Genomic DNA, 12,617 nt, shown 5'->3' with positions numbered 1-12,617 from the left:
TATACAATAATACGTTCAAGAAAACCTGTGTTTCACATCACACAAACTCCAAACTACAGTAAAACAATGGAATAACGATAAACAATCGCTTCACGCTGCATTGTTGCTAACCCAAAAGAAAACCGCACGAACTCATGCATCGACCCAATATTATTATCTGTTATTTAATAAATGCGTGTATTTTTTGGATCTCCTCTCCCTAAACAGCTGCAAAAATAGTGGAATGCTCCCCTGGACCCGAAGAGTCTAACAGCTTTACCAGATTGTGGAAGGAGAGTGATTCCATCATTAAAATTATTATTACAATAACAATTAATCTTCATTTGTTTTTAGTTTCAGCGTGTTGTGGGTTCGCAAAAACTATAGACAGACGTAATTCGTTCGAGATTATAGAGACAAGAAAAAGACAACCGTATAGATGGAATCAATATAGGCTACATAGGATTAATAAGGAAAACGTAAGAAGTTTGTTATGCATTAACGAAAGAAAGGAATTGTGTCGGGGCCGAGTGCAGACACAAGATGAAAATGTTCTTAGTGCATCTAATCATGTTTGTACGGGCGATACAGTTTTGACTGAAGCAAAGATGTCACTATACACTGCCAAGAAACGTGTTCGTAAAGATGTACCGGTTTTGAAAATACAGGGTGTTAATGAACTGTACCGATAAACTGTAAGAGGTGATTACTCCATCAAAAAAGAGAAGAAGTTCATATCGACCTGTGGGGAAAAGTGCATAGTTTCAGAGCTAGGGCTGTCCAAAATCGCAAAAAAGCCAAATTTCAAGAGGACCTAATTCGAATTCTAGAAATAATAGATGGTAGTCCTTACCAGCGTAAAGGAAGTCACGCATGTCAAATCCAAAAAAAGTATATTTCATTTATGTTCAATGGGCGTACAGAGTATTCTTTGCAGGATGAGATTCCCAGACATACCATCAACCGAAGTTTGAGATATGATCTGACTTTATGATTGGTCCAAAATAGGCAAATAATAAGCCTTGACAGAAATGAACACGGAATCCTTTGGCAGGATGTCGGAAGTGTTCAGGATCGTCAGCGGTACTGACCCTCGTACTCGGGGAAACGCAATCTGCGATGTTTTCTTTCACGCTTATTAGTGAAGAAAACGTGAAATATACCGTGACGATATACATAGCAGCACACGTTATTCCGAATACGAAAATACTTGGGGCTGCCGATTACTTTACCTGGTATACCCTCCTTGAAATCAGGCTATATCTGAAAACACTATTGAGAGCATATCTGAGAATTCTATCCTGAGGGGAATACATGTTCATTTTCAATATATCTATTGAAAATAGATTAAATATACACTTTTGGATTGTTTATGCGTGACTTACTTTACGCTGATAAGGATCACAACACACAGCTTCTGGAATTCGAAGTAGGGCCTCTGGAAATTTGGCTTTATCTTGATTTTAGACAGCCCTAGCTCTGAAACTATGCACTTTTCTCCATAGGTCCATATGAACTTTTTCTCTTATTTTGATGTGAGGATTCGCCTCCTACTGTTTGTCGCTATATTCATTAACACCCTGTATACAGCGAAGAAACTGCTGATTTACACGCACAGGTTTTTGATTTGTTAACAAAAGTGCCTTCGTTGACATCTGTTAAAAGTTCTCTTTATCGAGAAAGACAAAGAGGTAGAGAATGAGCAATTAATTGGTTACACGCAAAATATATAGTTTTATCAGATAGTCTTCTAAAGATGGATGATGATTTCAATTTCTTGCTATTTGATGATGGAGAAGAGGAGAGGATAATAACGTTTGTTAGCAAGAAAGGGAGAGAGGTTCTATAAACTGGCACGACCTTCTTTATTGATGGCACGTTTAAGAGCTGCGGGAAACCTTTGTCCCAAATTTTTGTAATTCATACAGATATTAGAAATTCAGTGGAGGAAACTAATGTGATTCCAGTGATTTTTGTCCCTCTCCCAAATAAGAGAAAACATATATATGAAAGTTTTTTTTCGATAATAAAAGAAAGAAGTCCCGAATTGGAATCCTGAAGTTGTTATGGTAGACTTCGAGGAAGCAGTAATAAATTCTTTTAGGACAATTTTCCCTTGAGCTTCCATAAGTGATGCAATTTTCACTTTAACCAGTGTCTTTGGCGTAAGATACAGATTTCAGGTCCCCTAAGCTTGAGCAGTTCTAACACTATTTAGTTCATCAGTGGCTAGAAAATTCTACAAACACAGTAAGCATGTGGAACTGTCATGAAAAACAGCATAGAACAAAAAAATCCCACAGAAGGTTGGAATAAAAGATTAAATACTTTGCTAAACAAGTAACATTCTCATGTCATCGAATTAGTCCGTTACATGAAGCTAGAAGCCAGGACAAGTGATCATGCTTACGACAGAAAGTATCTCAGTTTGCAAGGTAAAAGAAGAAAGAAAGTGTATGTGCAGCTCGACAAATAATAATAATAATAATAATAATAATAATAATAATAATAATAATAATAATAATAATAATAATAATAATAATAATAATAATAATAATAATAATAATAATAATAGTTTGGGTAGTTTTGATATTTCAAAAGATGTTAGAAGATGTTTGGTCGCACTTTCATATTTGTTCATAAGTTGTTAGAAACTGTAAATCGTGTATAAACCCCTATATATTAATAAGAATTATATATATGTGGTGGTAACAACGGCAAACGGCCTGCTGCAAATGGACCAAGATTATAGAAGATCCAGAAACTAGTTCGACGAAGGCTTTATATAAGACCCACCTTGTGTAACCCTTTGATGTGGTTTGTGAATTCATATCAAAACTCATTTCAGGAACACATTGGTCGAATTTGAATTCAACGCGAGGAGTTGATCGTTTTACGTTAGTACTAGTGCTCTTTTTAGTACCTTCAAGAACAAGAATTTTAGGAATGATCAAAAGAAAATGGATCAAAAGATTGTGATCTTGACCAATAATTAGTTTTTGGATCAGGGGCCACAAAATTTTTGAACAGCCTCTAAATCGAGTTTTCGCATATTTTTTTTTTTTTTTTTTTTTTTTTTTTTACGGAATAAGCACGTCACACAAAGTTAAGATATGGTTTCTGTTTGGCTCCATTATATGTAGTTCTAAAGATATAAGGCCTACAAGAAAATTTTTGATTGAAATATATTGGATTTTTTGATCCAAAAAAGTTACAATAGTATGAAAAGCATTTATTATTATTATTATTATTATTATTATTATTATTATTATTATTATTATTATTATTATTATTATTATTATTATTCCATTTTCGTATTTCCTTGAGCATATAGTTCCATATCCTCCTCTGTTCAAACTTTATTAAAAATCCACAGAAACAGTGTCAGTTATTAAACATGTACGGAAGTGGGAAATCTTTTATCAATGTGAAAATATGTCAGTTATTAAACATGTATGGAAGTGGGAAATCTTTTATCAATGTGAAAATATGTCATGGCAGCTTTACGGATCAGGGAAGGATTTTGACATGTACGGATTTGAGCATGTACGCATCTGGGGGGTAATCGGTTTCAAACATCTGGCTGTGATCCCAAAAATCCCTTTTCTGGCTGGCTGAGAACCTGTGGCGCCAAAGCGACAAAAGCCACTATCATTGCTACGTGACTTTGAATTTCAGTTCATTGACGTTCATCATTAGGGTAGTTGGAGGAGAGGATAGCCTGGCCATTATGAGTTCGAGTGCGACCTATGGTAGCGGAAACTTCAGTTTTGGCAAATTCTTTCTTGTGTATTTTTGCTCGGACAAAAATGGGAAAGTTCAGAAACAACAGAAGTTGAATGGCAGCTTTCCTCGCGTAATAGTCGCAGTTGGATTTTCGCATTTTAAAAATGGTACAAAAAGTGCGACTATTACGCAAGTAAAGACGGTAATATCAATAATACTAATCAGATAATAGCAATAAATGTATACAATATAGAAAATGTCTGTGTTAATTCAATGCAATGACTGTGTGTTACACACTATTTGTTTTGACACATGCCTTGCACTACTTCAACTGCATGGGATTTTGAATAAATTATTAAAATTTTAGTGGTTGACTTAGTTACCTAACTTGGTCTTTATGGGTTAAAATAACACCAAAACAAAAGTACAATGAAAACAGAAGATAGCACTTTTGCTAATGTAAGTTTGCTACACATTCACAACATTTTTTATGTAAAAAATTACATAAAAATACTCGTATAATACATTGTTTTTTACTTGGTACAAGTCTCAAATATACAACGTAAAGCTTTGCTCATAGCTAAAAACAAACAAACAAACAAACATAAATAGACAAATTCTCAGCTTTAGTTACATAGATATTTACGGTATCCGTGCAAGGCAATGTGGACTCTAAGTCACAGTATAGCTGTATTTATTTGATACATAGGATTTTGAAGCGTCTGTGATACCTTTGGTAAGTTACTGTTCTAAACATAAGATAGGTTTGGCTCGTTGCTGGGTAATAATACAGTTAATAATATTATGCTTTAATGGCTTACATTTACCATGCGAATTGGTGTATTACTGCAACACAGGATACATATTAAAAGAACAATGTGCCTGTTCTTATTTCCACGTTCCTTCGTTCGCGTTCTTTAACTTCATCGCAGCGTTACTTTCACGTTGCTTAATATCAGCTCTATGTCAAACTGGTAACACCGGGTATGTGTCAACCTCAAGACCAGTCCATTGATGTTGAAAATAACATGCTAAAGTGGTAGTGAGTTGTATTAACACTATTATTATATTGCTGTGTATGAAAGAAGGACATAGAAAAAAATCGAACTCTTGTGAAAACGTGTTCATGAACATTTAAGACGCATCTGTGTACTATAAGACGCACCGTATTTTTGCATTCAATTTTGAGGAAAGAAATATTTCCACTACATATTGTAAAGATTTATTGTAAATAGAAATTGATATTTTAACAGGAAATATATGCGGAGTTAATTCATCTGGAAATGTCTACCTACGAGTAGGTCATATACGTCGAGAGAAAAGCATATCATACTATGAACAACTAATAGTGTGAAGTGAGCAATAGTTATGTGTACTTCTGTTATAAATTGTTAAATATAATTATAATTACGTAATCAGTTTATTTTATTATCAGAATTATTAAAATCATTAGTTTAGTTAAAACAAAACATTTTACTTATAGAGTACAAACAGTTTAAGTAAACATGTATATTTTCATTGAAAAAGCTACTAATAAGCATAAAACTAATTTTCCGTCCTACTTTCGTGCAATCCCTTCCGCCTAGCCTACTACTTCCTCGTTCATTATTCGCAAGAGTCATCGTATTCTGATTAAACAAGTCCATAAAAGACATGTTTACAAAAAAATATATAAAAAATTAATAAAAGTTACATCAAATAAAAAAAGCACGCCATATCATTAAAAACGGCTTTGCTCTCTGTTCTTTCAATACCATTATGCAGGTTCATCACCACAAAAACAGTTTAACAAAATAACTAATTTATTAAGCAAAAATAAGAAAAAAAAAACAACGTTCATCGCAAATTTAATTCAACACCCTTAGCAGTTTAACAAAATTTAATTACAATCGTCAACTAGCTTCAATTTCTTCAGTTAGCATATAAAATAAAAAGTGAAAATAAAAAGTGAAAAAACGTCAAAAATACTTCGTCATTCCGAAAAACAAAAATAACGTTAAGTCATCTAAAATACATTCAAGCTAGTGCCCATTCTTTATTATCATAATCTATACCTTATTCTTTTACCTCACCTTTCAAACTATTCACTTTTTTCGTTAACAAAATTAAACCATTTAAATTTTATTTATATTCAAACATAATCCTTAACAGTTAAGTTCAGTGTAAAACATCAATTTTCATCCCCATGTTTTACATCATTCTTAAGTTTAATGTTTAGTAATTGTAATTTAAGGCATTAACTGATATTCATATAATTTGCATATTGTATTTATTTAAGCTCTTTTAGCGAACAGCAGATGGTCCTAACCAATTACATCTATGTTAGTGATTGTGAAATTCAGCTAGACTCAATAACCACAGTTTGAGAAAAGGAAAAAAAATCATTAGACATATGTACTTCGGTCTCTCGGAATTTAGAAAAACTTTTCACACCAACGCAACGGAATAACCAGTAACAACAGTGTAATAGATGTTATCCTTGATAATACGTTAGACAGTTGTTTACATTTCTCGAACGGACATTTAGCATAGAAAACTTTAGTAAGCTACATTGTAATAAGCGAAAAAGGAGTACAGAAGGCACATCACTGCTTACAAGAACATTTCATTACAGAGGGAGTAGTTATGCGGCTGAATCGACGATCCTCCTTCCCAATGCATATAACGTTTCCACTACCTTTCCGGAACCAACTGTATTAAGAGGGCGTCACACCTCAACTCGGCTTACAATTTGAACAGCGGCGGAGACATAATATATGTATAGTAGAGACATTCATAGCAAGTACTAAACCAGCCAGCAACCTAAACTTCACCCCTGACACCACCACATCTAGGCGTGAATATCAGTAGCAATACCCACCGTCTTCGACGTGTCCAACTAGACGGTTTAACGTAGCTTCTTAACTAAAGTTTGGACATATAAATACTTCAGGAATTAACGTGAACCTTTTTCTTGCGTGGCAAATTCAAATTACAGATATAAACTATGGATTATAGCAAACAATACGGAGTGCCCACTAACGGGTCGAACATGAGCTAGCTGTAACATTTTTACCTGATATATTTACGCGTCTGCTCGACTAAAGAATTTTACTTTCTTAATGCAAGAAAAGAGACGACATTGACATCGGACTACCCCGTCGGCGTATGGATCGACTTACTGGATGGAGAGCTTACCTTTACTTTACGCAGTCATGTTAAATAAAGAACGCATGGTATTAAACAACGACTTAGACATTGTAGAGGAATGAGAATTAAGTAAATACGCAATATTGATAATACATGACTGACTAATCTTATAAACAGAGAGAAAGTGTCAATTTTAGTAATTAATTGAGATAATGATAGTACTGAGCAGTTCAATACGAATATTACTTCTTCAACCAACTGTGTCGAAATTCTAATATTAGAAAGAGGTTACCTGGGTACGGATGATTAAAGTCAGTCCAGCAGCTACTCACAGAACTCCCACTAGTAGGATGAGATCAACACTGCAGAAGCCAATTTCAGGAGGGCACGGTTACGGCAGCATACGTGAATGACGAACCAATCTCTAGAAATCTCTCCAGGCCACACTGGACATGATGCAACAACACACTCCAAATCAGAGCGCAGAATTACTACGGCGGCACCAAGTTAGAAGAAGTAAACGACGAACAGGATACAGTATTTTACTTAGCTTCGACAGCAACAGACATGAGTCAACCACAAGTACTAAGTCACTGCAGAGGATAATCTACACTGACGACGTCACAGGGAGCAAATTTTTATCTTCACTTCAATAGCCTCGTGAAGTCACCCATACCATAAGGCAGGATTGATAGCTAATTAAAAGGCAGCGGAGCCAAACCAAAACCGAACAGGAAGACAGTTTCTGATGTCATTGCAGAGAATATCAGCACCACAGACAGAATTACGGTAGACCTCTACAGTTCTTCACATTCCGATGTTGAAAATTATTAGATACTTGGCCGAAGCCAAACTAGTAAACTTACAGACCAGCAAATCGGGAAATGTAGCTTATAAGTTTAACAGTTTAAATACTTCTGCATTCTCACTATAACATATCACTCTTCTCTTTATAGTGTCACTTAAGTGCAACTGATTACATTATTTGTTCAGTATAATTATTATCCTCTGTTAATGCAGAAGACCGATATTGAGCTACTTCTCAACAGCCATGTTTTTTTGCAGTACAGGGAGGGAGGACAAAGAAGTGCGCTCAAAAATCCTTCTCGCTCCCTGATTGGCTGCTCTTAATTACGCAGCATATCACAAAACTAAACAAAAATTATAATATAAAATTTAATATAACGAGACAAAAGTAGATTGAATATATGTTATTATTTAATGAATATACTCACAAACAAGTTACTCGATCTAAATGAAAATACAAATACTCCAGTTTTTTAAACACTAACGCCATCTCGCGGAATCGAGAGAATCTAACTCGATGCAGGCCATAGACTAACAAAGAAAGTAGCATAATTCAGCTAAACAAACCAGTCCAATTGTCGACCATATTGAATCCATCAAAGGGGTCGAGAATCGGGAAAATTAGAAATGCAAAGAAATAACACTTAACTATGAGCTAATTAAATGATTCTATCAAATAATTTCTTTGAGAAAATGTAACGCTCAAAGAGGATCGTTACAACCTTCTGCCAAAGTTCTGGAAGGCCATGGATTTCATCGCGGTAAAACTTGGTGAGCCGTCAAGCGAAGAAGGTATCAAATGCATTTTGCACCTCTACTAGGGATTTGAACTGGCGTCCTCTAAAGTGATTATCCAAGGAATGGAACAGATGCTAATCAGACAGTACAATGTCCGGGGAGTATGGCGGATGCAAAAGTGATTCTCATCCAAGGTGTAGAATGGTGTCCCGGGTCATCCTAACCATGTACGGCTTAACGTTGTCCTGTAACAAGAAGGCCCTTTTGCGATTCAGAAATGCTGGCTCCAGAATTTTGAGTGTTTCTTGAACACGGCTCAACTGCTGACAGTACATAATTGCATTGATGCTCTAACTAGCTGGTAGCAATTGTCGATAAACGATGCCGCAAGCAGTCCACCAAACATACAGGAGAACATTCTTCTGGTAAAATCCTGGTTTCGGCTGTTTTGAAACCGATTCATGGAATGCTAACCAATGATGATGTCGCCGTGGAGCTTTGTAAAGGATCCAGTTCTCACCACATGTCGACACCCTGTTCAGAAATGGCTCCTTCCTCAGATGGGGCAGCAAAGAAACACAGGTGTCTACTCGCGTTTCCTTGTGGCCCGGAGTCAAATCACGTGGGACTCATCGACCCAATTCGTAGTGCTTCCCAAGTTGATGGTGGTGCTGCCGAATGTTTTCTCCACTCACACTGAATTGTAGTCCCAATTCCTCACGCGTTTGGTCACTGTTCGCCTCAAATTCTGCCTGAAGATCTTCATTTTGTACATGTGTTGATCTTGCGGCAGGTGGTGCGTCTTCGAGTGTTTCATCATCGTTCTTAAACTTGTTAAACCACCGCTGCACTGTCCGCGTAGTCACGACACTCTCACCAAAAGCTTGGCATATGTTCCGCTCCGCTGCAGGGGCGTTTGACCACAGTTTGAGCTCGTACAGCATATACGCCCTTATGACGCTCTCTGGAAGTCCTGCGTTCACTCTGTCCTTACGCAAGTTCACGGTGTAACTGAACTGCTACAACTAGGTAGTATGTTGGATATATCCACACTAACAACTGATTTTAACCTTATCTCCATTCGCATTCAATTCACGGTGTGAGGATCAATTGAACACAGATCTTCACAAAGAGCCACAGAACTTTCTTGGTTACCTTTGTAACTATTCGAGGGGGTATATATACATTACTAAAATAGAACCTTATCAGTACCAATCACTTAACCGCTCTCGCTAGTTAATACTGATGTTAAAAGGGGTGCGATCCTTTTTTCAGGACGCTTTTGGAGCACCGAAATATTAGATAATATGTTAACTTCACGGGAACGAATTCCATTTAAGGTATCCATTTAAGAATATTTGTGACACTAGTAGTAGATCGCGATCATTTTCTGAGCCTATTGGGACGCAGCTTATAACTTGTGAGACTCTCCTAATCAGTGTTTCTTCCAGTCAGGTTTTTTTATTGGGGGGGGGGGGACTGCTCATCGGAGCTCCGAGGGTGCCCCGAAGAAGACCAAAATAATACTTCTATAATATAAATAAGAGATAGTACAACGATTAAACCAATTTTTCCTTCCTTCCCGGGTTTTCCTTCCTTTCCGGGTTTTCCTTCCTTCCCGGGTTTTCCTTCCTTCCCGGGTTTCGGCACCATATGCAACAATTAAATTTTACTGGTTCCTTTCGTAATAAATTTGAGTCATTAAGTAATACACACTCCGTCCCTTAGTTTGATTCCATTTATTTATATTTATCTATGTTGTCCTGACAACGACGATCCAAAGTCTTATTATTTAACATTATCGACAATCAATCATATTAATTGAAACATTTCTTTCTCTTCTTCTGCAGCCTAGTATGTATTTAGAATAACTTATGACCCAAATACAAATATACAATATACTGTTGTAACAGAATAGTATCAGCAGTGCCCCTCCGAATACTGAATATGCTTCCCGGAACATTTCTTCTCAAAGAAACCCTACTGCCAATTTTCAAGTTTTGTAAGATCGAGTTCCACTGCCTCAAGTTGACTTTAATGAACTCAGCACGGATGTGGCTAATTAAGCCGTGCTAGTTGCCTCACTATAGCAGCAAGAGTTCGTCTTTATATGGGAACGAAGAAACTCTCAACGTCTCTTAAAACAATTGCTAACTTTGTGTTAACCATCTATAGACTTAGCTGGTTTGACGTGAAAACAAAGCCCTGGAAAATAAATGAGGCACAGCAGGGTTCTATTTCAATTCGAAATTCAAGATACCTTTCTACAAAGTTTTATATTATATTATTTTCGAAATTTTTCAGGACAATGCCTATTTTTTGCACCCAGAAAATTTATGCTTTGTGACACTAGAAAAGAGATTTGTAAAACGGAATGCAAGAAAATTTTGGATTCAAGAAAAAAAGATGTAAAAATTCCCAAACCAGAATAAAATAATTCAAAAAATGAATATGGAATGAAATATAGTTTGTCATACGATTATGCTGTGTAAACTAAAGGGGACAATGATGATGAAAATGAATAGAGAAAGTGGTAGAAAACGAGAAAGCACCAAGAAATCCACATATACAGTGTTTGCTCACCATAAAAAGACACTTCAAGTTACTGGAAGTGAATTTCGAAGCGTTATGACTTTATTTACTGGAATAAATGCATCACTACTTTTTCCGTTTCACTGCAAGGAATATGTGACGAAAACCTTATTAACGCAGCTGGGTCAACACAAAAAATTATGTGGTCCCGTAAAGATTTGAACTCGGAAACATGTAATGCTAAACAACATTAAAAATGATAGTACTGAACAGGCAGGAGAGAAAGGGCAGCATTTGTCGCATTATAAGCCAAAAGGTTCGGGAATCGAGTAGAACCTCCTCTCAGTTCAACGAAATGCAACAAAAAATATTGGGATGGTACATTTAAATATGCGAGCCTCTAGTCGATTTTTTAAATAACAAATCAAAGTTCTATCAGGAGTAAGGCGAACATCAATTCGAGATCAATTTTCAACAATTACTGAGCAAATTGATCTTAGGAGCATACTTGATTGAGCATTAACATTATAAGTCTAAATTGTTGGAGATTTGATTAGCCCATATATAATCTCTACAATATTTAACGAAACCTCATTTAAGAAAAAAACAATGATCAAGGATAAGACTGTACACTAATTAATAAATCTCATTGAACTGAACAAAATGGTATCCCACATAGCACAAGTACGTCCACGGGATGTCCGAGACTGAGCTCGCAACGGACGACGGGACATCCCGGGATTATCCGAATGTGCTCCCGGGACATCCACAGGACTTCCGCGGGAGATCCAGATGTCCGATAATATCCCGTGATACGGGATATTCAACGGGACCACGAAGGGATGTTTATTGGTTTTCCCTCGGACCTCCTGTCCCATCTGGGACGTCCCGTGGACATCCTACATGGAAATCCTTCAGGACGTCCTGCATGTCTTCTCATTGTCCCGATAATCCCGGGAACCGAATGGGATGATTGGGATCAAATTGGGACATTCCAGGGACGTAGTGTGCTATGTTGGATGGGTAAGTGGAAATCCTCATGCTTAGTTTTCGAAAAAATAAGAGTTAAACTTTCTTGTAAGCTTAAACATTTACGTAGTACAATAAAGACACTGTTTATTAAGATGAAAAACTTGATACTAAAGTGTGCCCCTATCAAACTTTTCGTCATGATAATGGCAAGAGGACAGTACACAGTAGGATTAATGAAAAATAGCTCAAAATTATGATTAATTCTGGAACCTTAAGTTTGCGTTTACTATAACATTGTTCAAGGAGAGGAAAATTCCGATGAGTAGTTTTCGAAAAATGAAATCTTTCAGTTTAACGTCTCACGATTATGCCCTTTGTGCTAAGGAAGATGAATGATGAAGGCAAATGAATGATGGTAGAATCAACTGCGCCGACTTTCAGGGAAATCCCGATATTTGATTGTTTTATTTTTAGTTAAAAATCTTTTATGAACACTGTCACAAAGGGTTGTGCCGTGATAAAGTAAAATATACCGGTACTATAAGGATAAGTTTGGGGCTGCTCTAAGTCAGTCGGTAACACATGTGAATTGAATGCAAGATAAATCGGTTCAAACCCAGGTCCAAACTAAAAATCTTGTGAGTACACCGCAACCACAAGATTTTATTTGTGTGGGTGCCGGAGCTCCGGAGCACCCACGTAGTTGGCGTGCATCGATAGAATTGGTGAAGTGA

Source organism: Thermobia domestica, chromosome 1, assembly GCF_964235325.1.
Source record: "Thermobia domestica chromosome 1, izTheDome1.hap1.1, whole genome shotgun sequence".
NCBI lineage: Eukaryota > Metazoa > Arthropoda > Insecta > Zygentoma > Lepismatidae > Thermobia > Thermobia domestica.
Note: the sequence above shows the minus strand (reverse complement) of the source record.